Here is a 24,873-nt window from a genome sequence, read left to right on the forward strand (position 1 = left end):
CAGGGAATATTTTCTGTGTATTTGAAGAATACACAAACACCTCTAAAATCACAGAATATGTTAGAACTGAAAGCATCAGGAGGTAAAAAAAATAATAATAATAAGCTTAAATTTAATAGACTTTAAATTCCCAGTTGATGGTAATTACAGAGCAAGCAGTATTTCTTTAAACGCTGCTAGACAGAACTTAATCCAATTTAGGTAATCACTAACCCTTGCTTTCTCTCTCTCCCCTAAATGCAATGTGGAAATCCAAGGATTGATCTACAAAGGCCATAAACTGGCAAAGCATAAGAAAAGAATATTTAAAAAGAGAGATTGGGTGACGTTACCTCAAAGGGCCAAGTCCAATTAAATTGGAAACAGGTCTCACGGGCTCCCTAATTTATATCGACGATAACCGGAGACGCTAACCAGGCACCTTTATGACAGAAGGCATTCAGAGGGAAGCGGATGTATTTACTTTCCCACTCTGCCCCTCTGGGAAGCTCTTCTGGCACGTCATTCGACAGGTCTGGCTCTGCAATCTGACAGCCATCACATCCCAGGCAATGCTAGTAATTCTCTACAAATACAATATCTACAGGGCCCGGCTCTCTCCTTCTTCCATGGAATAACTACTGTCAGAATTATCCAGACTGTCCCTTCAGGCTCCAATGTTCACCCACCTACTACCCCTTCATTTTAGAGCTGCCACACTGCTCTGATAGCAACTTCTGATCCAGAAACTTCCATGTAAACCACTAGGACCTTCTTGAGTACTTGGGACTCTGGATTCTTCATAGAAGGCCTCTGAGGGTAAGTATCAAAATATACTGGAAAGAACAAGAGACTTAAGTTAATGGCTTTGTGACAACGGGAAAGTTACAGCCCTCTCTGAGCCTTTGTTCTCTCTTCTTAAAAGAGAGAAAATAATGTTTACCTTCTCAGGTTGTTGGGAGGCTCAGATAACATTGTCATAACCACACTTGGCTCATGGTAGTTATCCAATAAATAAGTTGGCTCATTTGTTTTAACTCTGCCAAGTTTCAAAGTAAACCTTGGGTCTCCATCCTCTAACAAAAACGTGAATTAACTCAAGTTTGCCTCTGATGCCCTATCATGGTCTTGCGTCATCTAGCCATCCTTCCTCTTTTCTTGGCCTCATTGTGGCCCTTTCCCTTACAAAACAGTACCTTCTGTTTATCAGGGTACCATTCTCTGTGTTCCCAAATTCCAAATCTACCCTGTACAAAATCCACAAAATATTTTATCCCCAAATTTGAACAACTGAGATATTAATTGACATTGACTTGTTAACAACTGATCATTGCTGTAAGTGTTGCCTTTAATAAGCTTTTACAGAGAGGCAACTCTAGGGAACAAACCTTTAAAGACAAGTGCTAGACATTGTAGGGAACTTTTAAAGAGGTTCACACTCTGTTTCTCAAGTCAACCAATTCTTTATTGGCCTAGCTCTGCAAAAAAGATGAAAAGGAAAAAGGCTGTAACTCAAGAAGGATGTCAACATGTTTCCCCTTGTACAAGGGTGGTACAAAAAGAATGACCATATGGAAATATACACATGTAAACTTAGAAATCAGTAGGATAAAGAAATCTGAAAAAAAAAAAAACTTTTTAAGAAATCTAAAAAGTCCTTATTGAATTCCATTTTCTACAGATAAAGGGCTTAAATGTTGCACATACATTAAGTTGGTGAACAAATGGAAGAGCATGACATTTAGGTCTGGACTACCAGCCTTAGATTTTCAGATAGTGTAACAGCTTTCTGAAGACAAAATAAGGATTTTATTCAATAATTGAATCACTTTATGGTCTTTTGTGACATTAAAAAAAGAAGAAGAAGAAGCCACCAATTCAATCAACTATAGGATGATCTAATCAACAATCGGAGAATTCAACGGAAAGACATCTCTAGTACAGGCTGGCCCTAGGAGCCTGGAATCACAGATCTGAAATCCATTCTCAGCTCCATCACTGTGTGTTGCCTTGAACGTCAGTGGGCTCACCTGTTAAATGGAGATAATATAGTATCCACCTCACGACTGTTTTAAAAAAGATTATATAATATTATCGAAATCTCTTAGCACAAAGTCTAAGACATCATAAAACCTCAAGAGATGTTTGTTCCCATTTTTAAGTAACGGTAACATTCTTTTAATGTTCAAATACAAAACATTATTGAAATCTCCCCCCACTGAAATACACATACACCTATGGCCCTCTCAGTGTGTAAAGAATTGAGGCCCCACTCTTGAGAATCACGCTAGGCGGACTAGCTTATTTCTCATGCCTTTCTTCTTTACACTATTAATGGCTCCAGCTCTTAGAAGCTTCAGTAAAATACTGAAAGGACAATGGTTGGGACTGAAAAAACTGAACACAACTTTGTGGATTAACCAAGCATTGCTTCCCTTATTTGCTAAGCTATATTCCACAAAAATGGGGGAAAAAACTGGTCAGTTTTTTTTTTTTTTTTAAATCAGATTCTAGGGCTCAACACTGCAACCAGAGATGACCAACCAGCCAGATTGCACAGAGAGGACCAGCCTACCTTTCTCAGTCATGATGGGAACCTCACCAAGAGCTAAATTTAAAATGTGTCTAAATTAGTCGCTGCAAGCTCCATTTCCCCTCCTGAGCAGCTTGCTGCTTCACTTAGTCAACATTAGCACCTTCCACCCTGAAAAGCAATTTACCAGAACAGGGCTGTGACATTCTGCAGCATGTGGGGGCAATGAAATGTCATGGCTGCAACCCACGGTGGTGGTCATGATGACAAAGGGAGGTCAAAAAGATACAAGTCCCCAAGCCTTGATCAGTGAGCACCCCTTGGTGTGGGGGTGGGGTTGGAGGCAATCCGGACCTTTCGTGTCCCTGGTCTGCCTTGGTCCTTTGCAGGGGTCAAATACAACTCTTCTGGGCGTCACCTAAATTTGCACCTATCGCCTGGACTAAAAGGTCCAGAACTCCGCACAAGCAGGGCAGCCTGGAGAACCCAGCCGAGAGCTTTCTTCCTGTGGGTCTCCCGGGGCAGACGTGCCACTGAGCCGCCGCGCGTTAGCCTCCCGTCTTGTGGGGCACATTGCAGTGCTGTAATTGAAACCTTGCACACCACAGGATTGCAGTGGCGTCTATAAATACTCTCCGCCTTACTGCTGACACACAAAACGCGGGCTCCCAGAGCTGCGGGGGAAGAGGCCGGGGCATGTGACCGAGGGCAGGGATTGGGAGAACAGGAGGAAAACCCTATTGCCAAGCAGGGAGGCACCCTGGGGACGGTTCCTGAAGCACAATTCGCACGTACACAGCATGGTCTGGCTCGCGGCGGCCGCCTCTAGGAAAAGGAGTAGGGACTGGAAAGGGAGGGTCCCAGCGCCGGGGCGCGGGTTTCAGAGCGCCCCCTGCCCGCAGTGAGGTCGCCGCACGCGCACAGTAGGCGCGCTTGGGAAAGCCTCGCCAAATGGAGGGCGGGCGCGAAAGTTGAAACGGAAAGGGGATGCCGCCCGCGCCGAGCCAGCCTTGGGGCCGCCACAGGGCTTCCTTGCCGCCAGCCCCGAGGAGGTCCTCAGTGGGCTGACCCCAGCCCGCCCCAGTCTGAGGAGCGCACAGGTCCACCCGCAAGCAGGACAAAGCGGCCACCTCCCCTGCCCTCCCCTTCCTCGCGAAAAAGGGGGACGGCAGGAAAAAACAGGCTGTTTCGGGGCAATGAATCGCCCACATTCAACCAGGGAAGCTCTTTAGATTTGCCCCTTGAGCCGGGAGAGAACGAAAGAGACAAACACACACTTTCTTTTTCGATCTTCTGGCTCAGCCTGGGTCCCACGACCGGCGGTATCCCCCATTCCACCCCACAGCAGTCCCTCGCTCACCCTAAACTGCAGACGGAAGCGCAACCTTCTCTGCAGCCCCCTCCTTCCCATGGTGGTCGCGAATCCAGTCCCCTACGCCTGCGTGTAGCGTCCCGTCGGAGAATACTTAGCCGTGCGGGAGCCCCCTCCCGACTGCCCCCAAGCGTGACCCTTTCCCCCACTAGTAGCTGCTGTTGACACGAGCACCCGGTTGGCCCGGCGACCTCGTTCTCAATCCTGTGCCATTTCTAAGCCTACGACTCGGGCCCCTACTGGGGACCTCCCACTCAACCCCTTGGGGTCCCCGGGGTGAGTCACCCCGAGTCGAACACACCCGCGTCTCGCCTCTACCCCGGATTCCGCGCGCCAGGAAAAAGTTGCCCGTCCTCCCGAGAAAGTTTTCTCACCAGAGAGAAACCAGCGACCTGGAGAGTTTGCGCTGCCGCGCTCCGTCTGCCCGGCTCGACCTCTCTGTCGCCGCGGGGTCCGGTCCAGCCTCAGTTCCTCTCGAGCGCCAGTCAACAAACTCCGCGGTCGCAGAGCTTCCAGAGCCGATCTTGTGACACGTTTTCCTCTTCTCTTGTATTACGACCTCCTCCTCCTCGTCCTCCTCCCACTTTTCCTGTCCTGGGCACATCGCTTTAGTTTCTCTCCAACGGCCCCCACGCCATCCCACTCCTCCTCCTCCCCTGCAGCAACTCTCGCCCGGCTAGGGTTGAGAAGGGGGGAGGGGGGGACGCAGGGGAGGGGACTCCTGCACTTACATCCAGTTCAACAATTTCAGGAAATCCAAGGTCTTTGACTTAAAAAGCCAGGGAGGATGCCACGGGTCAAGGGAGCTCCGTGCTATTTTCGCTCACACAAGATGAGATCCCCTCCTCCACCCCACCCCCCACCCCGCAACAGGAAAAACTGACAAGAAGCCAAGGTGTGGTTTTGGGGCTCACTTAAGAAAAAACAGGGTCCGGCTGACAGGACTAGTGACTGCACTTTTCTTTTTTTTTTTTAATGAAAAGTTCCCTGGCTGTTTTATGTGCATCAATGAAACGCACTTATATGTGCTAATGAAATATAACTCAAGTCTCTTCTTGGATTTGCAAAACTTTTAAAGTTCCCCAATTCTCTTTCCAACTGAAAGATTCAGTGCATCAGAGGGTCTTTCAAAGTATGAAATAACAGAAAACTAACCGATACCAAAAAAAAAAAAAGTAAAATTATTTTCAAAAAAATTTTTTTTGTTGCAGGTGTTAATGTGATGCAGCTGCGTGCAGGACTTACTGGCTTGCATAATTTCACCCTATAGTTGTGCAGGAAATACTTAAAAAATGTTGTCTATTCACACATCACATTTACATTTTGAAACCACAGTGACATTTGCTAAAGAAAAGACGCCTGTGTCTTTAATGTCAAAGCTGATCGTGTTTGTTTTGGTCACCGTGATCTTACAAATATATGTGTGAAGACTGCTTGTCAGGCTGTGTCCAGATGATATGATGAAGTTCTGGGTGCCCCACTTGTCAAGTGGTATTAGATAAGCAAAGGGATTCTCAACAGAAATGCCAGGATCATGTTATTTGTTGTTAGTTGCCATAGACTTGGCTCAACTTGTGCTGACCCCACGTACAACAGAATGCTCAGTCCTGAACCATCTTCACGATCACTAGTATACTCAAGCCCACTGTTGTATATTTTGAGTGTTTTTTCAACATAGGGGGCTTATCTTGAAGCACTACATCAGATAATAGTCCGTTGTGATTCACAGGATTTTCACTGGTTAATTCATTGTTCAAATTTATGCATCAACCACTAAGGCCAAACATGAAGAAACTGAAGATTTTTACCAACTTCTGCAGTCTGAAATTCATCAAACATGCAGTCAAGATGCATTGATAAGTACTGGCAATTGGAAATTGAAATTGGAAACAAAGAAGGCTCGGTAGTTGGAAAATACGGACTTGGAGATAGAAATGATGCCAGAGATCACATGATAGAATTTTGCAAGACCTGTGACTTCTTCATTGGAAATACCTTTTTTCAACAACATAAATGGCTACTATACACATGGACCTCACCAGATGGAATACACAGAAATCAAATCAACTACATCTTTTTTTTTATCTTTCTTTCTTTTCTGTTTCTTTTCTCTCTCTCCTTTCCTTTCTCCTGCCCACCCAACCCTGTGCACTGCCTCTGCCCCTTTTGGAGGGGCTGAGCTGCACAGCTTGGTTGAAGAACCACTGTGTGTGGCCTCCCTGGGTCTGCGTCACCATCACTGACTGGCTTCCTCAGTGCCATTTTTTTATTTACTTGTTGTTTCTTAGTTATTTTTTTGTTTGTTTCTTCTGTCTCTCTCTCTCCCTTCCTTCCTTTCCTGTCTCCCATCTACCCACCCCCATGCATTACCCCCCCGCCCCCGATGGGCTTTTCTGTACCACTTGGCTGGAGAGCCTAAAGGCACCCTGCCTCCCCAGGTCTGCACCACCCCACAGGCTGGCTCCTTCGCCATATTTTTTATTTTTCTTTACTTTTCCCCTTCTCTTCTCTTTCTCCCTCCCACCTAGGCCCTGCGCTGCCTCCACCCCTTCCTGACGGGCTATGCCATGCCACCTGGCAAGAGAGATGTCACCTCACTGCCATCCCAATTCACCCCCATCCCAAATGGCTGCCTCCCCCATCGTTATATTTTTTGTTGTTGTTTTTCTCTTTTATTTATTTATTTTATTTGATTGTTGGTTTCTTCTCTCTTTCCCCATTTCCTTTCCTTTCTTCTGCCCACCTAGCCCTATTCAACACCCACACCCCTTCTCAACAGGCCTAGCCACACTGCTCAACTAGAGAGCCACCAGCACACAGCCTCACAGTGTCTGCCCCACCCCTACCTGCCAAATCCTACTGCACTGCCATTTTATTTTTTTTTTACTTCAGGTTTTGCTTTTTTTTTTGCTTTTGTATCTCTTTGCTTTCTCTTCTTTCACCCACCCACTTAGCTTTGCATATCGCATCCTCTCCTTTCCCTCTTGCCTATCTGCACTGTATGCCAAGTGCCACACCCCTAAGCAGTACTGACGTGGTCCCCCAGATCCTGCCCTGCACTGCCCCCAACCCGGCCCCTTCACCCCATTTCATGCTGCAAACCACCCATCCCCACTCCTCCACCCCTACTGGACCCACCCTGCTGCACCAAAGCTGAGTGACCAGCCCAGCCCACCTGGACAAGGTGGGGAGAAGTATCATGCCCACAGATGAGCAAGCAACAAAACACACCAGCCCATCTGCCCAGACATAAGCAAATAAAACAAAAAAGCAGGACAAAACAATTAAATCTACAATCAATAAATGAAGAAAATAATTCCTGAATGTCCCAGAGAGGGCAGGCAATATCAAAATACATAAAAAAAAAAAAAAAAACAAAAAACAGAAGAGGATGGCTCCAGAAAGAGACCAAAATAAATACCAGACGACCTTCTGCTAGAAACAAAGGTACTGGAACTACCTGATAGGGAATTCAAAACTCTAATATTCAGAATTCTCCAACAAATGAAGGAAAATGCAGACAAAAATAAGGAAAAAATAAACAAAATCATGGAAAATACAGACAAAATCATGGAAAAAATAGACAAAACAATGGAAGAATTCAGGAAAATAATACAGGAACAAAATGTCAAAATAAATAAACAACTAGAAACCATACAGAAATGGAAATTAGAAACCCAAAAGATAAACAACAACATTTCAGAAATAAGGTTTTAGGAGAAAATCTGAAACAATGCAAGACAGAATCAGCGAAATTGAAGACATATCCTTGGTTACCATTTTGTTTGAGGAAAAATCAGAGAAAAGAATGAAGAAATCCTGAGAACGATGCGGGATACAATCAAAAGCAAAACTTCGCAGGTGATCGGAGTTCCAGAACAGGGGAAGAAAACAGAAAACACAGAGAGGATCATTGAAGATTTGCTGACAGAAAACTTCCCTAATATCATGAAAGACAAAAAGCCAACCATCCAAGAAGATCTATGAACCCCATATAGGATAGACCCAAAGAGGAAAACACCATGAAATATCATAATCACACTCTCTAAAACCAAAGACAAAGAAAGAATCCTGAGAGCAGCTCCAGAAAAACAAAAAGTCACAAACAAAAGGGAAACAATAAGACTAAACTCTGATTACTGAGTAGAAACCAGGCAGGCAAGAAGGCAATGGGATGACATATATAAAATCTTGAAAGAAAAAAAAAACTGTCAACCAAGAATAATATATCCTGCAAAACTCTCGCTGAAATATGATGAGATAAGGACATTTCCAGATAAACAGAAATTAAAGGAATATGTAAAAACCAAACCAAACTTACAAGATTTATTCAAAAGACTCCTTCAGTTAGAGAACCAACAACATCAGACAACAACCTCAACAGCCTGAATCCAACACTTAAGACAGCATCAGCCAGATCCCAACCTACATTATAAACTCTCAAGGATAAAACAGAAACCAAAAAATTTACAACAGGGAACTGGAGAGGTCAATCTGTAAATGACAACACCATCAGAACAATAAAAGAGGGAATAAATGGTGTAGGTACAGAACTTTCAAATGGAGAAGAAGGAAGATAGGGGTAAACTTCAAGGTAACCAAAAGAAAGTTAACAAACTCACTAACCAAAATAAAGAAGAAAAACACAGTCTCAGTAAACATATAATCCACAAAAATGAAAGAAATGAAAAAAAAATCCACAAATAAAAGGAATTCAGCACTGAAGAGTAAGGGGAACAAAGAAAATGTCAGCACCACAAAAAAAAAAGCACTACAAAATGACAGCAATAAACTCACACCTGTCAATAATCACGCTGAATGTAAATGGCTTAAATGCACTCATAAAAGAGACAGACGGTGAGAAAATGGATGAAAAAGAAAGACCTATCAATATGCTGCCTACAAGAGACACACCTTAGAAACAAAGACATAAATACATTAAAAATCAAAGGATGAAAAAAAATGTATTACACAAACAGCAACCAAAAAAGAGCAGGAGTGGCAATACTAATCTCAAATAAAATAGATTTCAAAACAAAATCCATCACAAAAGACAAGGAAGGACGTTATATAATGATTAAAGGGACAATCCACCATGAGGACATAACCATAATAAATATCTACGCACCCAGTGACAGAGCTCCAAGATACATAAAACAAGCTCTAACGGCACTGAAAAGAGAAATTGACGGTTCCACAATAATAGTAGGAGACTGCAACACACCACTCTTAATAAAGGACAGAACATCTAGAAAGAAACTCAACAAAGATATAGAAAATATAAAGGCCACAATCAACAAACTTGACCTCACAGACATATATAGAACACTCTACCCAACAGCGGTACACATTCTTTTCCAATGCACGTGGAACATTCTCCAGAATAGACTATGTCTTAGGTTGGGTTCTGTAGAGAAGCAAAACCAGTAAAGTGTATTAGAGAGATTTATATCAAGGAAATGACTCACTTGGTTATAGAGGATGGAATGTCCCAAGTCCATGGATCAGGATAGACGTTTCTCCTGCTTCACACAGCTGCAGGAGCTGGCAAACCCATGACTGACAGGTCAGAAAGTAGGGCTCTTGCTCACAGGCTGTGAAGATCAACAAATCCCAAGATCGGCAAGCAAGACTGCAGGTAAGCTGTTTGCTCGAGTCCCAAGAACCAGAGGTCAGACGAACAGGAGACAGGTACAGGATTCAGAATAACCAAAAGCCTATGAGCCTTGCCAGAACATGTGCTTATATTCAATACAGGCCACACACCCAAGGAAACTCCATTTCAACTTACTGGCTACTCACAGCAGATCCCATCATGAGGGTGATCACATATCAAATCTTAACAGGGAAGTGATTGCAACATTATACGACTGCCAAAACACTAAGAATCATGGCCCAGACAAGTTGACACACAACCTTAACCATCAGAGACCACATCTTCGGCCAGAAAGCAACCCTCAATAAAATTGAAAACACTGAGATAATATAAAACATCTTCTCTGATCATAACAGCATAAAAGTAGAAATTAATAACATGAAAAGCAAGGGAAAAAAAATCAAATACATGGAAACTGAATAACACCTTGCTAAAAAACCTCTGGGTACTAGAAGAAATCAAAGATGGAATAAAAATTTTTCTAGAATCAAATGAGAATGAAAACACATCATACCGAAACCTCTGGGATATAGCAAAGGCAGTGCTCAGAGGTCAATTAATAGCAATAAAAGTACACATCAAAAAAGAAGAAATGGACAAAATCAAAACATTAGCTACACAACTTGAACAAGTAGAAAGCCAGCAAAAGAAGCCCACAGCCAACAGAGGAAAGGAAATAATAAAGATCAGAGCAGAAATAAATGAAATAGAGAATGGGAAAACAATAGAAAGAATCAACACAACCAAAAGTTGTTTCTTTGAAATGATCAACAAAATCAACAAACAACTGGCCAAACTGACAAAAGAAAAGCAAGAAAGGATGCAAATAATCCAAATAAGAAACATTATAATGAACCCATCTGAAATAAAAAGGATCATAAGAGAGTACTATGAAAAACTATACTCCAATGCATTTGAAAACCTAGAGAAAATGGACAAATTTCTAGAAACACATTACCTACCTAAACTAACACAAACTGAGGTCGAAAATCTGAACAGACCCATAACAAGAGAAGAGATTGAAAAAGTAATTAAAAAAAAAAAAAAAACTCCCAACAACAACAACAAAAAGCCCTGGCCCAGGTGGCTTCACTGGAGAATTCTACCAAACATTCAGAGAAGAGCTTGCACCAGTACTACTCAAATGATTTCAGAACATGGAAAGGAAGGGATACTTCTGAATTCATTCTATGAAGCCAGCATAACCCTGATACCAAAAGCAGGGAAAGACACTACAAAAAAAGAAAATTACAGACCAATATCTCTCATGAATATAGATGCAAAAATTCTCAACAAAATTCTAGCCAATAGAATTAGCATCATATCAAAAAATAATACACCCCGACCAAGTGGGATTCATACTAGGTATGGAAGGATGGTCCAACATTAGAAAATCAATCCAGGTAATCCACTACATAAATAAAACAAAACAATCATGTCAATGGATGCAGAAAAGGCATTTGATAAAGTCTGACACCCATTCCTGATAAAAGGTCATTAAAATAGGTATAGAAGGGAAATTCCTCAACATACTAAAGGGCATTTATACAAAACCAACAGCCAGCATCATTCTTAATGGAGAAAGGCTGAAAGAACAAGACAAGGATGCCCTTTATTACCACTCCTATTTAACATTGTGCTAGAAGTCCTAGCTAGAGCAACAAGGTAAGAAAAAGAAATAAAGTGCATCATAATTGGTAAGGAAGAAGTAAAACTATCCCTATTTGTGGATGATATGATACTATACATAGAGAACCCAAAGGACTCCACAAGTAAACTACTAGAACTAACAAAGATTCAGCAAAACAGGATACAAGATAAACATATAAAATATCAGTTAGGTTCCTATACACCAATAAAGAGAATCATAAAAAGGAAATCAGGAAAGCAACACCATTTATAATAGCCCCTAAAAAAATAAAATACTTAGGAATAAATCTAACCAGGGATGTAAAAGACTTATACAAAGAAAACTACAAAACACTACTTCAAGAAACCAAAAGAGACCTACATAAACGGAAAAACATATCATGCTCATGGATAGGCAGTCTCAACATTCTTAAGATGTCAATTCTACCCAAAGCAATCTACAAATACAATGCAATCCCGATCCAAATACCAACAGCTTTAACAGATGGAAAAACTAATCATTAACTTTGTATGGAAAGGAAAGAGGCCCCTGGATAAGTGAAGCACTATTGAAGAAAAAGAATAAAGTAGAAGGACTTGCACTACCTGACCTCAGAGCCTACTATACAGCTACAGTGGTACTGGTATGACAGACATATCGACCAATGGAACAGAATCGAGAACCCAGATTTAAAGCCTGATCTTCCACAAAGACCCAAAGTTTCTTAAATGGGAAAAAGACAGTCTTTTTTACAAACAGTGTTGGCAAAACTGGATGTCCATCTGTAAAAGAATGAAACAGGACCCATACCTCACAGTATACACAGAAACTAATTCAAAATGGATCAAAGACCTAAATATAAAACCAAAAACTACAAAGATCACAGAAGAAAAAATAGGGTCAACACTAGAGGCCATAATAGCCAGATAAAAACCCAAACCTGTTGCTGTTGAGTCGATTCCAACTCATAGCAACCCTACAGGACAGAGTAGAACTGCCCAATATGGTTTCCAAGGAGCAACTGGTAGATTCAACTGCTGACCTTTTAGGTAGCAGCCAAACGCTTAACCACTGCACCACCAGGGTCCTAGAGGCACTACATGGCATAAATAGCATACAAACCATAACTAACAATACACAAACGCCAGAAGATAAGCTAGATAACTGGAATCTTCTAAAAATTGAACATCGATTTCATCAAAAGACTTCACCAAAAGAATAAAAAAGAGAACTGACAGACTAGGAAAATATTGTTGGCTATGACAAATCCAACAAAAGCCTAATCTCTAAAATCTATAGGACAATCCAACACTTCTATGACAAAAAGACAAATAATCCAATTAAAAAATGGGCAAAGGAAATGAACAGACACTTCACCAAAGAAGACATTCAGGCAGCTAACAGACACATGAGGAAAGGCTCGAGATCACTAGCCGTTAAAAAAAAAAAAATAGAGAAATTCAAATCAAAACTACAATGAGAAACCATCTCTCCCAACATTACTGGCATGAATCAAAAGAACAGAAAATAATAAATGTTGGAGAGGCTTCAGTGAGCTTGGAACTCTTATGTACTGCTGGTCGGAATGCAAAATGGCACAACCATTTTGGAAAACGATATGGCGCTTTCTGAAAAAGCTAGAAATAGAAATACTATATGATCCAGCAATTCCACTCCTAGGACTATATCCTAGAGAAATAAGAGCCATCATTCGAATAGACGTATGCACACCCATGCACATTGCAGCATTATTCATAATAGCAAAAAGATGGAAACGACCTAGGTGCCCATCAACGTATGAATGGATCAACAAACTATGTTACATACACACAATAGAATACTACACAATGATATAGAACAATGAGGAATCTTCAAAACATCTCACAACATGGATGAATCTGTAGGGCGTTATGCTGAGCACAAGTCAATCACAAAAGTAAAAATACTGTATAAGACCACTATTATAAAAACTCATGAAAAGGTTTACACACAGAAAGAAACAATCTTTGATGGTTACAGGGAGGGGAGAGGTGGGGAGGGAAAAACACTAACTAAAAAAAAATTTTTTTTTTTTTATACAATAGATAAGTAGTAACTGGTGAAGGGTAAGACAGTACGCAGTTCTGGGGAAGTCAGCACAACCCAAACAAGGCAAGGTCATGGAAGCTTCATAGACACATCCAAACTCTACGATGGACTGAATTACTGGGCTGAGGGCTGGGTACCATGGTCTTGGGGGAACATATGGCTCAGTTGGCATAGTAGAGTTTATAAAGAAAACGTTCTACATGCTACTTTGGTGAGTAGCGTCTGGGCTCTTAAAAGCTTGTGAGCAGCCATCTAAGATAGTCCATTGGTCCCACCCCATCTGGAGCAAGGGAGAATGAAGGAAACCAAAGACACAAGTGAAAGATTAGTTCAAAGGACTAATGGACCACAAGTACCACAGCCTCCACAAGACTGAGTCCTGTACAACTAAATGGTGCCCAGCTACCACCACTGAATCCTCTGACAGGGGTCACAATAGAGGGTCCTGGACAGAGCTGGAGGAAAATGTATAACAAAATTCTTACTCACAAAAAAAGACCAGACTCACTGGTCTGACAGAGACTGGAAAAATCCCAAGAGCATGGCCCCTGGACACCCTTTTAACTCAGTACCAAAGTCACTCCTGAGGTTCACCCTTCAGCCAAAAATTAGACAGGTCCACAAAACAAAACGAGACTAAATGGGCACAGCAGCTCAGGGGCAAGGACTAGAAGGCAGGACGGGTCCGGAAAGCTGGTAACAGGAAACCCAAGCTCCAGAGGGGGAGAGTGTTGACATGTTGTGGGGCTGGGAACCAATGTCACCAAACAATATGTGTATCAAATGTTTAACGAGAAACTAATTTTTCTGTAAACATTCATCTAAAGTACGATTTAAAAAAATAATAATGAAATGTACAAAGACCTGGAGATAGAAAGCCAAAAGGGAAGAACACACTTGGCATTTCTCAGGCTGAAAGAACTGAAGAAAAAATTCAAGCCTCACATTGCAATACTGAAGGATTCTATGGGCAAAAACTGAACAACACATTAAGCATCAAAAGAAGATGGAAGGAATACAGAGTCACTGCACCAAAAATAACTGGTGGATGTTCAACCATTTCAGGAGGTAACACGTGATCAAGAACTGATGGTACTGAAGGAAGAAGTCCAAGCTGCACTGAAAGCATTAGCGAGAAAAAAGGCTCCAGGAATTGATGGAATACCAACAGCGATGTTTCAACAAACAGATGCAGCGCTGGAGGTGCTCACTCATCTATGCCAAGAAATTTGGAATACAGCTACCTGGCCAATTGACTGGAAGAGATCAATATTTGTATCCATTCCAAAGAAAGATAATGCACCAAAACGGGGAAATTATGAACAGTATCATTAATATTACATGCAAGTAAAATTTCTCTGAAGATCATTCAAAAAGTGGTTGCAGCAGTACATCAACAGGCAACTGCCAGAAATTCAAGCTGGATTCAGAAGAGGATATAAAGTCAGGGATATCATTGCTGATGTCAGATGGATCCTGGGTGAAAGCAAAGAATACCAGAAAAATGTTTACCTGTGTTCTATTGACAATCTAAAATAGGATTCGACTGTGTGGACAACAAATCATGAATAATATCACGAAGAATGGGAATTCCAGAACACTTAATTGCGCTCATGAGGAACCTGTACTTAGATCAAGAGGCAGTCATTCAAACAGAACAAGGGAAACTGCGTGGTTTGAAGTTAAGAAAGGTATGCGTCAAGGTTGTGTCCTTTCACCATACCTATTCAATATGTATGCTGAGCAAATAATCAGAGAAGCTGGACTAAGTGAAGAAGAACGGGGCATTAGGATTGGAGGAAAACCCATTGACAACTCGCGATATGCAGATGACACAACCTTGCTTGCTGAAAGTGAAGAGGACTTGAAGCATTTACTGATAAAGATCAAAGACTGTAACGTTCAGTATGGATTACACCTCTACATAAAGTAAACAAAAATTCTCACAACTGTACCAATAAACAACATCATGATAAACGGAGAAAAGACTGAAGTTGTCGAGGATTTCATTTTACTTGGATCCACAATCGACACCCATGGAAGCAGCAGTCGAGAAATCAAAAGATGCACTGCATTGGGCAAATCTGCTGCAAAAGTCCTCTTTAAAGTGTTAAAAAGCAAAGATGTCACTGTAAGGACTATGGTGCACCTGAGCCAAGCCATGGTGTCTTCAGTTGCCTCATATGCATGTGAAAGCAGGATAACAAATAAGGAAGACCAAAGAAGAATTAATGCTTTTGAACTTTGGTGTTGGTGAAGAATATTGAATATACCATGGTCTGGGAAAGAATGAACAAATCTGTCTTGGAAGAAGTACCGCCAGAATTCTCCTTAGAAGCAAGGATGGTGAGACTTCATCTCAGGTACTTTGGACATGTTATCAGGAGTGACCAGACCCTGGAGAAGGACATCATGCTTGGTAAAGTGGAGGGTCAGTGAAAAAGAAGAAGACCCTCAACGAGATGGATTGACACAGTGGCTGTAACAATGGACTCAAACATACCAATGATTGTAAGGATGGCACAGGACCAGGCAGTTTCATTCTTTTGTACACAGGGTTGCTATGAGTAGGAACCAACTTGACAGCCCTTAGCAACAACAACAACATGGGTAACTCTGCTGATATTTGAATTAGTACTCATGTCATGGGTTTCCAGCACCGGAGCAACACCTAAGCCATCAAAGTATGACAAACTGACAGACAGATTGTGGCCAGGATGATGAAGGGATTTTAAAGCTTATTCCAGGAAGTACAGTGAAAGGGACTGGGCATCGGGCATATGACATATGCCTGGGAAAGAAAAGCTTTAAGGGGCAGTGAAGGCGGAGGGGACTTGAGTGCTATCTTCAAGGCAGCTGTGATGTTGCATTAAAAGCCAGAAGGTTGTCTGTATCCCACCTCCTCCCCTTACTAGTCATGGGATTATTTTAGGCAAGTTACTAGGCTAAGTTACTCAGTTTCCTCACGTGAAAATGGAGATAAAAAGTAGTAGCTATCTCTTAGGGTTGCTATGAGGATTTAATAAATTAATGCAGAGAAAGTGCTCAGAATCTCCACTGGGATTCAACAGATGTTAAGCTATGATTATTACTATTATTATCCCAAAGGGTTGGTAAATGAAAAGGGAACTAGTTTCTTCATGTTGACAATTAATTTAAAAAATGTTAACACTATGGGGCTCAAACCATATTCATACATTTAAATGGTTCATAGGCAGCCAGTCTGCAGCATCTAAAATTTAGAGTTCAGATAAATGCAGGACTTCTAGCTTCCGTTCTAGATAACATCTATCTCTGTGTGTGTATATATGTATGTGTGTGTGGTGCAAAAATAAAGATTTGAGAACATTCAATCCAAATTGCTAATTCTCTCACCTCCTTCAAGTCTTTGTTCAATGTGCTTTGGACATGTTATCGGGAGGAACCAGTCCCTGGAGAAGGACATCAATGAGGCCCTCGCTAGTCTACCTAAAAATTGTAACTCTCCTCTCCCCCCTCACTCAACCTTGTTGTCACTGTCCAGTCGATTCCAATCCATGTCGACTCCATATGTTACGGAGCAGAATGAGCTCCATAGGGTTTTCTTGCCTGTAATCTTTACAGAGGAGCCCTGGTAGCACAGTGGCTAAGAGCTTGGCTGCTAACCAAAAGGTCAGTAGCTTGACTCCACCTGCCTTTCTGTGGAAACTCTTTGGGACAGTTCTGCTCTGCCCTATAGGGTTGCTATGAGTTGGAATCCACTCCACGGCAATGGGTTTGGTTTTTGATTTTGGTAATCTTTACGGAAAGAGATTGTCAGGCTTTTCTTCCACGGTGCCACTGGGTGGCTTCAAACTGTCAACCTTTTAGCAGCCAAGCGCAAATAGTACGTGCCACACAATGCCTCATTCAACTTTATTTTTTTGTTTTTTTCGCATAGCATTTTTAACATAGTATATGATTTTAATATATATATGTATTACCTTGGAAACCCTGGTGGTGTAGTGGTTAAGTGCTACAGCTGCTAACCAAAGGGTCGGCAGTTCAAATCTGCCAGGCGCTCCTTGGAAACTCTACAGGGCAGTTCTACTCTGTCCTACAGGGTCTCTCTGAGTCGGAATTGACTTGACGGCACTGGGTTTGGTTTGTTGGTTTATATATTACCTTATTGTCTCACTCTCATAATCCCCTCCCTCCTGGCTAGAACATCAGCTCTCTAAGGGCACAGATTGATATTTTTCAGTGATACAGCCTATCTTGGTTATCTAGTGCTGCAGAAATACAGGTGGATGGCTTTAACAAAGAGAAATTTATCCTCTCACAGTTCAGGAGGCTAGAAATCTGAATTCAGGGCACCAGCACCAGGGGAAAATTTTCTCTCTCTGTCTGCTCTGGAGGAAGGTCCTTATCATCAATCTTCCCCTGGTCTGGGAGCTTCTCCGCGCAGGAACCCCAGGTCTGAAGGACGAGCTCTGCTACCTGCGCTGCTTTCTTGGTGGTATGAGGTCTCCATATCTCTCTGCTCGCTTCTCTCTTTTATATAGAAAAAGGGAATCGACTTAAGACACAACCTAATCTTGTAGATTGAGTCAGGCCTCATTAACATAACTGCTGCTAATCCCACTTCATTAACATCATAGAGATAAGATTTACAACACATAGGAAAACCACATCAGATGACAAAATGGTGGACAATCACACAATACTGGGAATCAGGGACTAGTCAAGTTGACACACATTTTGGGGGGAGGCAATTCAATCCATAACATAGCCTAAGCTCCAAGAACAGTGTCTGGCATGTAGTATGCACTCAGTAAATATCATATGAATAAATTTATTTAGCATATATATATATGCTGAACTGATTGGCTATGGTGGGTTGGGCATTCTGCAATAAGAAATCTAATTATCAGGCCTGTCCAAGGACGAAAGAAGCCTCTGGAAGAGGTGGATTCCCCAGTAAAGGGAAGTATTCATAATGTAGGCAGGATGCCAGCTTCATGGGTATGCCATAAAAGAGACTCAAGGACTAGAACGGAGGTTTATAGAGGTTAAAGTCTCCCTTAACCCTAAGAGTTGTTAATTTTAAAAAACAGGATTTTCTTAAAATGAGAAGTAGCGAACATTTGGTATAAATCAGAGCTTCTCTCTAAGGGCCATTAATACTAATATACTTGTCACCACCCGAGATTTAACCAAAATTCTAACAAAATGTCAATGGAACACGGCCTTCTCTTAAGAAGCAGAATTTTGTTAAGAGAAACCAATACAGATCACTCTATTAAACAGTCATTTATGGAAGAGGAAATTCTAGGCCTTTATTAAATACATCAGGTGCAGAGCTGGCCACCGTCACAACCTCTGGAAGGGAAGTTGCACCATCCACGGACCCTGCTGAAAGGGCAGCCCTTAGGCAACCCCTTTAGGACCCCTCAAAAGGACCAAGTGTGGGCACCTGACTCAGGTGCAGCCAGTCCACAGATTTGTCCAGTGACACTCTGGGAGCAAAAGGTGCACTGAGCTGATCTGATTCCATCTTAGGAATGTGAACACAGATGCACACAGACAGCTAGTGTCCAGAACTGAAGCTGAAAATCATGACTTTATCTGAACTCTAGATTCTAGAAGCTGTAGACTGGCAGCCCGTGAATCACTTAAATGTACGAGTATCATTTGAGCCCCCTGGTGTCAACGTTTAAAAATCAGAAAACTTCATGCAACGATACAAATTTCCAGCCCGCCTTTAAAAATCTGGAAGGTCTGGTATCGTTTATGCTGCAGTGGTCACAACTAGCTAGAGCTGTAGACTTCTTCTCCCCTTAGACAGCGCATGCAGTTTCCAGTCTGCCACAGGCCCAGCCACTCCCCGCTTCTCTTATTTCAGGCCTGCTTCCCTGTCATCCCTGATGCAGCTAGAAAAGGGATGCTGGCATACGTGGTGTTAGAAGGGGTCAGAACTACGAGTACACAGAAATTATTCAGTAAGATGGCATTGGTTCAAACCATTTTTCTCCCCAGAAAGAGAACCCATTTTTCAAACAAAATCTTGCTTGGAATCACATAATTTGACAACTGCTAAGGTAAAGAAACTGCCTGAACAGGGACTTGAACCCATGAGTCGGAATAGACTCGACGGCACTGGGTTTTTTGGTAAGGTAAAGAAACCTACTGAGTAGAATAAGAAGGCAAGTGGGCACCTAGACAGGGAGGATTAAAGACCCTCCCTGGGCTGCCTTGGTGTCAAAACCACCATCTGGTTCCTGCCCTTCCAGAGGCCTGCTGTTCTACGTTTTCTTTGTTCCAGGACAACAACTGCCTGCCCCCATCCTCATGACTCTTTTCTACCCCAGAAAGAACCTAATGAGGCCAAGTTCAGGAAGGATTAGGTGATTTGTTCAAAGTTATACACAGACAAGAAGAGACAGGACAAGGACCAGCATCCTCATCCCAATTCAGTGCTCTTTTTACTACACACTCTCTCTTGGTCTGATTAACTGCATCCACTTCTGAATAGTCAAAATCACTTTGATTGACAAAGTCATAGCATTTAATGCTTTAACGGTCTGGTATACAATACCAAACCCATTGCTGTTGAGACAGAGTAGAACTGCCCCATAGGGTTTCCATGAAGTGGCTGGTGGATTTGAACTGCCGATCTTTTGGTTAGTAGCCGTAACTCCTAGCCACTGTGCCACCAGGGCTCCCTGGTATAAAAAAATAGACGTAGAAAAATGCCTGCAGAATTAAGATGCTAAAGGTGTGGTCTCCAGTTTGGATCTCCTTCCGTGATACCCCAATCTCTCATATCAAGTCATGAAAGTATTTCACTGAGGAAAATTATCATATCGTTCCATAAGTACTCTCGTTTTTACAGATGAAAAAAAAGTGGCCCTCCCATCCTAAGATTCTTTGCTAATTCCTTGTGCAGAGCTTGTGAGAAACGCTGGTAGGTCTTCCAGGTACGTGCAGTGCTAGCATACAGTTTTTCAGGTTGTCTGAGCACCAGTCATAAAATAAGTTAATGTAGTTACCCATGATAAATACCAATCCAGATATAGATCTTGCATAAGCACTCACCATGCATCCACAGCTCTGCAACAGCCATAAAAACTGGATCATTTGAGAAATATCCTCAGCATCTGATTTAACACCAGGGTGTTAAATCACTGACCTTTGGTACAGCAGGAAGACTTAGCATACAAATGAAAAATGCTTGCTCTTCCTTCTGCCCTCCTTTTAACCCCCACAACAGAAAAACTTAGAACTTTGAAGTTTGTTTTTTGGGAGAATTTTGGATGATGTAAAAGAAAAATTTGTTTTAGTTCTTTTCACCCTTTTCTTGGTAACAATGGGTGTTTCTGGTATGTTGGTTTTAACTATCTTTTTTGTCTTTTGGTATTAGGAAGTATCTTCCCTCTTTTTTTTTTTTTTCCCCCTCTACTCTAAAAGGGAACAGTATTTAATTAAATATGGACGTATTTTGAGAAAAACTTGAATGAGCAAATCTTAGAAGTGAGAAGAATTTGAGTGGTCCTATATAGTGGTTAAGAGCTACAGCTGTTATCCAAAAGGCTGGGAGTTCAAATCCATCAAATGTTCCTTGGAAACCCTATGGAGCAGTTCTACTCTGTCGTATAGGGTCACTATGAGTCGGAATCAACTCAACAGCACACAAAAACACATGTATTTTCCCTGGATAATTCTGATTTCAATTATTACTTTCCACTATTCCAAGTCACTCAGCTGGTCAATAAATACTTAAAAAAAAAAAACTGGGCACATATTTGTGTCAGGGGAGCAGTGGTTGTTCAGTGATAGAATTCTAGCCTTCCTTGCAGGAGACCCAGGTTCCATTCTCAGCCAATGCAGCTCTAATGCAGCCACCATTCATTTGTCACTCACTCAAAGAAACTTCAGCAGAGTTTCCAGACTAAGACAGACTAAGAAGAATGTCCTGGCATTCTACTTTTGAATAATCATAATCAGCCAATGAAAACCCTATGGATCACAACGGATCAATCCTGTTGTGCATGGTATAGCTATGAGTCAGGAGTCAACAACGTATTTGTGTCAGGTACTCAGGATGCAACAGTGAACAAGAAAGACTAGGCCCCTACCATCAAGGAGCAGAAGACAATGAATAAATTTGGAAATATACCCACAAGGAGATAATTTCAAATGCTGATACGTGCTTTGAAGAAAGTGACTTTGGAGTTGAGATCTAAATGGCAGGAGAAGGCACTCATGGGGACAGAGGAATGTTCCAGAGAGAAGAAATGGCCCATATAAAGGCCTTGAGTCAAAGAAGTTTGGTCAATTAGAGAGGTAAAAAGAAGGCCAGTATAGCTGAAGCATAGCCAGAAGGTGGAAAGGAAACGAGATGGTGTCCGAACAATAGATCAGGGTCAGATCATATAGGACCTGATATGTCATTGTAAGGAGCTTGGTTGCAGTGGGAAGCCACTGGAGGGTTTAGGTAGGAAGTTACATGATCTGATTTCTGTGTTAGAAAGATCTCCTGGGCTGGTGTTCAGAGGATGAACTAGAAAGAGGGCAAAAATAATCACCAGCTGGCAGACCATTTTAGGAAGTGATTACAATAAACCATGGAAGAGATGAAGGTGCTTGGATTAGGGCTGTAGCAATGATTCATAGAACAGTTTTGAATTAGAGATGATGAGACTTTCTGACAGACTGGATGTGGAATGTGAGGGAAAAAGGCATCAAGGATGACGCTTTGTTTTTTGTTTGAGCAACGGGATGGGGAGTGGTGCCATTTCCTGAGATGAGAAACACACAGGATAGGGAATGAAGGTGGTAGGGGCAATGAATAGTTCTGCTTTAATCATGTTAAATTTGAAATGCCTGATTGGCAGCCAAGTGGAGACATCAAGTAGACATCTAAATATGTGAAGTGGCATGGTGGGTCAGGGAGATAAATTTAAGAACTCCCAGTGTATATAAATGGTACTGAAAACCAAGGGACTAGATGAGATGCCTTATGGAGTGTATATGGATGGAGGAGAGAGCCAGAAAGCATAGAGAAGTATTGCAAAGGAAGGGGAACCGCTAATGAAATAAAATTTTTAAAAAATGAGTGGCTAAAAAAAAAATTTTTTTTTTTTAATGACACAGAAAAATCCAAAGGAACATGATTCAGACGACTAGAGAATAAGGTGTTTTAAGAAGATGGAACTTTTCAATGATGTTCAGTGCAGTAAAATGGTCAAGTAAAATGAGACAGAGAATTCACTTTTCTTTGGCGATGTGTAGGTCATGGGAGACCTTGGTAAGGGTCCTTTCAGTGGAGTGGTATGGGATGAAATTCCATCAGAGAAGGCTGAGGAGAGAGCAAGAGGTGAATAAATGGAAATATGGAATACTAACAGCTCCCAACTCTTTCAAAGAGTTTTGGTGTGAAGGAGAGCAGGAAAATGGGGAGTAACTGGAGGGGAATGCAGGGTCAAGAGAAAGTTTGTTGGTTCAATTGATTGATTATTGTTATAAAAAAAAATGTTATACTGATCATAAAATAGTAAGGCATGTTTTGAAGATGGATGGGAATGATCTGGTAGAGAAAGTGATTATGTCCTCATTCACAGTTTGGCAGGGGTTAAGTGAGAGAAATCAGTGCTGTTGTTGAGCACATTCTCCAAACGTTGCACCGTACAAACACATTTTTAAAGGCAGTAAATTGACATGTAGAGATTAGGATGGGAAGATGTTAGAGGGAACAATGTGAAAATAAGATCCTGATACGCACAGGGAAGGTACTCATATCAGGGCTTCTGCATTACACAACTCCAAGGAGCATCGGTCACTTAGATAACAGTGTGAAGAGTATCTCTTGGAGTTGTGCAACATGGTGGACCTGACCTAAAGATTCCGTGGCTAGCTCACCCACTAGCCTACCAATGGTGCAGACCCACCTCTGAACTTTCCCCACTGATGTGGGAACATGGCCACATTTATCAACTCACTCATGTCCAGAGATGCTAACACTATTCCCCAGTTCATTTCTCAGAAGGCCCTTCATAACCAGAGACAACGGAAGCCATTTATGGCAAAGCACATATCTCATTTTTTGTGTGTCATAACTTAAGGTCAGGACACACTTAATCCATCCCTCTACCTTAAAACAGGACTGAATAGCAAACATTCTAAATAAATAATCAAAGTTGTCAAAGCAAGCGCTTTTCATTTTCTTCAGTCACTGTTGTAGGCATTTGGGGAGGCCTGCCTAGACCATATTCTCTCTTCCAGGAACCAACACACACCTGACTCTGCAGGATGGGCAGCGGATTGTCCTGTGATATGTGCCAGGTGACTGATCCAGGAGTGGGCGCCTGACCAGGGACAGGTACACTAGTCAGACTGCCTTTTAAGATTCAAATTAAGGGACGCAAATGCTATAAGATTGTCACTCTCCTAACTCCCGTACCTCCCCCAGCGAGAGCTATCTCTGTGTGCACCTGGCTTCCTGGCAACACTCACAGCTTCATGACCACTATCTGTCTTCAGACAATGAGGATGAGCCTCCATATGGCCTTCATCCCTGTCTCCACCCACCAACACAAGAAGCCAAGTCTCCCAGGTTACCCATAATCCCCCGGACTGTCATCCTACGTGAGTTTTCCATCTCCATTTCTGACCTGTCTCCCAGCCCTTCCTCTTCCCCTTCACAAAAACCTTCTGATGTGACTCTGGAATCCAAAGTCCATCACCAGTAAAATCTCGATATCCTTAAGTTGTTTTCTGAACAATCCCTTAAATTTTATGCCCTACCTCAGTAGTTCTCAAACATTTTGGTCTCAGGCCAGCCTTAAAAATTACTGAAGATCCCAAAGAGCTTTTCTTTGTGTGTATTAATCTATCGAAACTTACTGTATTCAAAATTAAACGTGAGAAATTTTTTAAATATCTATTTACTAATTAATTTTAAAATAGCAATGATAAAAACCATTAGGTATTTTTATGAAAAAGAACTATGTTGTCTAAAACAAAGAAAAAGTTGTGGGAAAATTACATTGTTTCACATTTCTGCAAATCTCTTTAACATCTGGCTTAATAGAAGATAGCTGGATTCTCATATCTACTTCTGCATGCAGTATGTTGGGATACTATCCATCATGTATACGTATCTGGAGAGAACAAGAGTGAGGCAAATAATGTTTTAGTGTTATTATGAAAATAGTTTCGGAGTTGTCGATCTCTGGCAGGGCCTCAAGGACTCCCAGAAGTTTTTGAACCATGTTTTGAACACTGTTCTAACTGAAACTTCCCTGTCCCCTGAGGGCCCTACCTCGCCTGGGACCTTCTCAACTGGTGATGGTTTTTCTCCAATACTCCTTGTATCACTGGACAGAGAGGTAGGGTAGTTGTTTCCCCTACTTTTCATGCTACTTCCAGACCATGGTTTCTCCTTCTTCTCTAATCCTCCCTATCAAGCCATCAGACTATTCTACTCATTACTCCTCCTTTTGTGGTCATCTGCAGAGTCCTGGGTTACTCTCCTCTTTTCTGGAAACTTTAACTTCTGGTTTAACTCTCTTCAATAATGGCCCTGCTGTAATTCATGGCATTTTCAATATCCACAGACAGGATCCTTCTGATATCCTGGTTACTCAGTGCGTTAA

At 41.9% G+C, this 24,873-nt stretch overlaps 1 protein-coding gene across 5 annotated transcripts in view; it reads right to left on the reverse strand.

Annotated features, from left to right (window-relative positions):
- The window catches only part of PRR5L (proline rich 5 like), a 95,271-nt gene extending 90,593 nt beyond the window's left edge, over positions 1–4,678 (reverse strand). For 4 of the 5 annotated variants that reach the window (XM_003412275.4, XM_023550707.2, XM_064288265.1 and 1 more), the window contains exon 1: positions 4,259–4,677. The gene's annotated coding sequence lies outside the window, so the exon portion shown is untranslated. Of the gene's footprint in view, positions 1–4,258 lie in introns of all 5 variants that reach the window. The other variant, XM_064288267.1, reaches the window with a different exon arrangement.
- Positions 4,679–24,873: the final 20,195 nt, after the last annotated feature.

Source organism: Loxodonta africana, chromosome 7, assembly GCF_030014295.1.
Source record: "Loxodonta africana isolate mLoxAfr1 chromosome 7, mLoxAfr1.hap2, whole genome shotgun sequence".
In the NCBI taxonomy this organism is placed as follows: domain Eukaryota; kingdom Metazoa; phylum Chordata; class Mammalia; order Proboscidea; family Elephantidae; genus Loxodonta; species Loxodonta africana.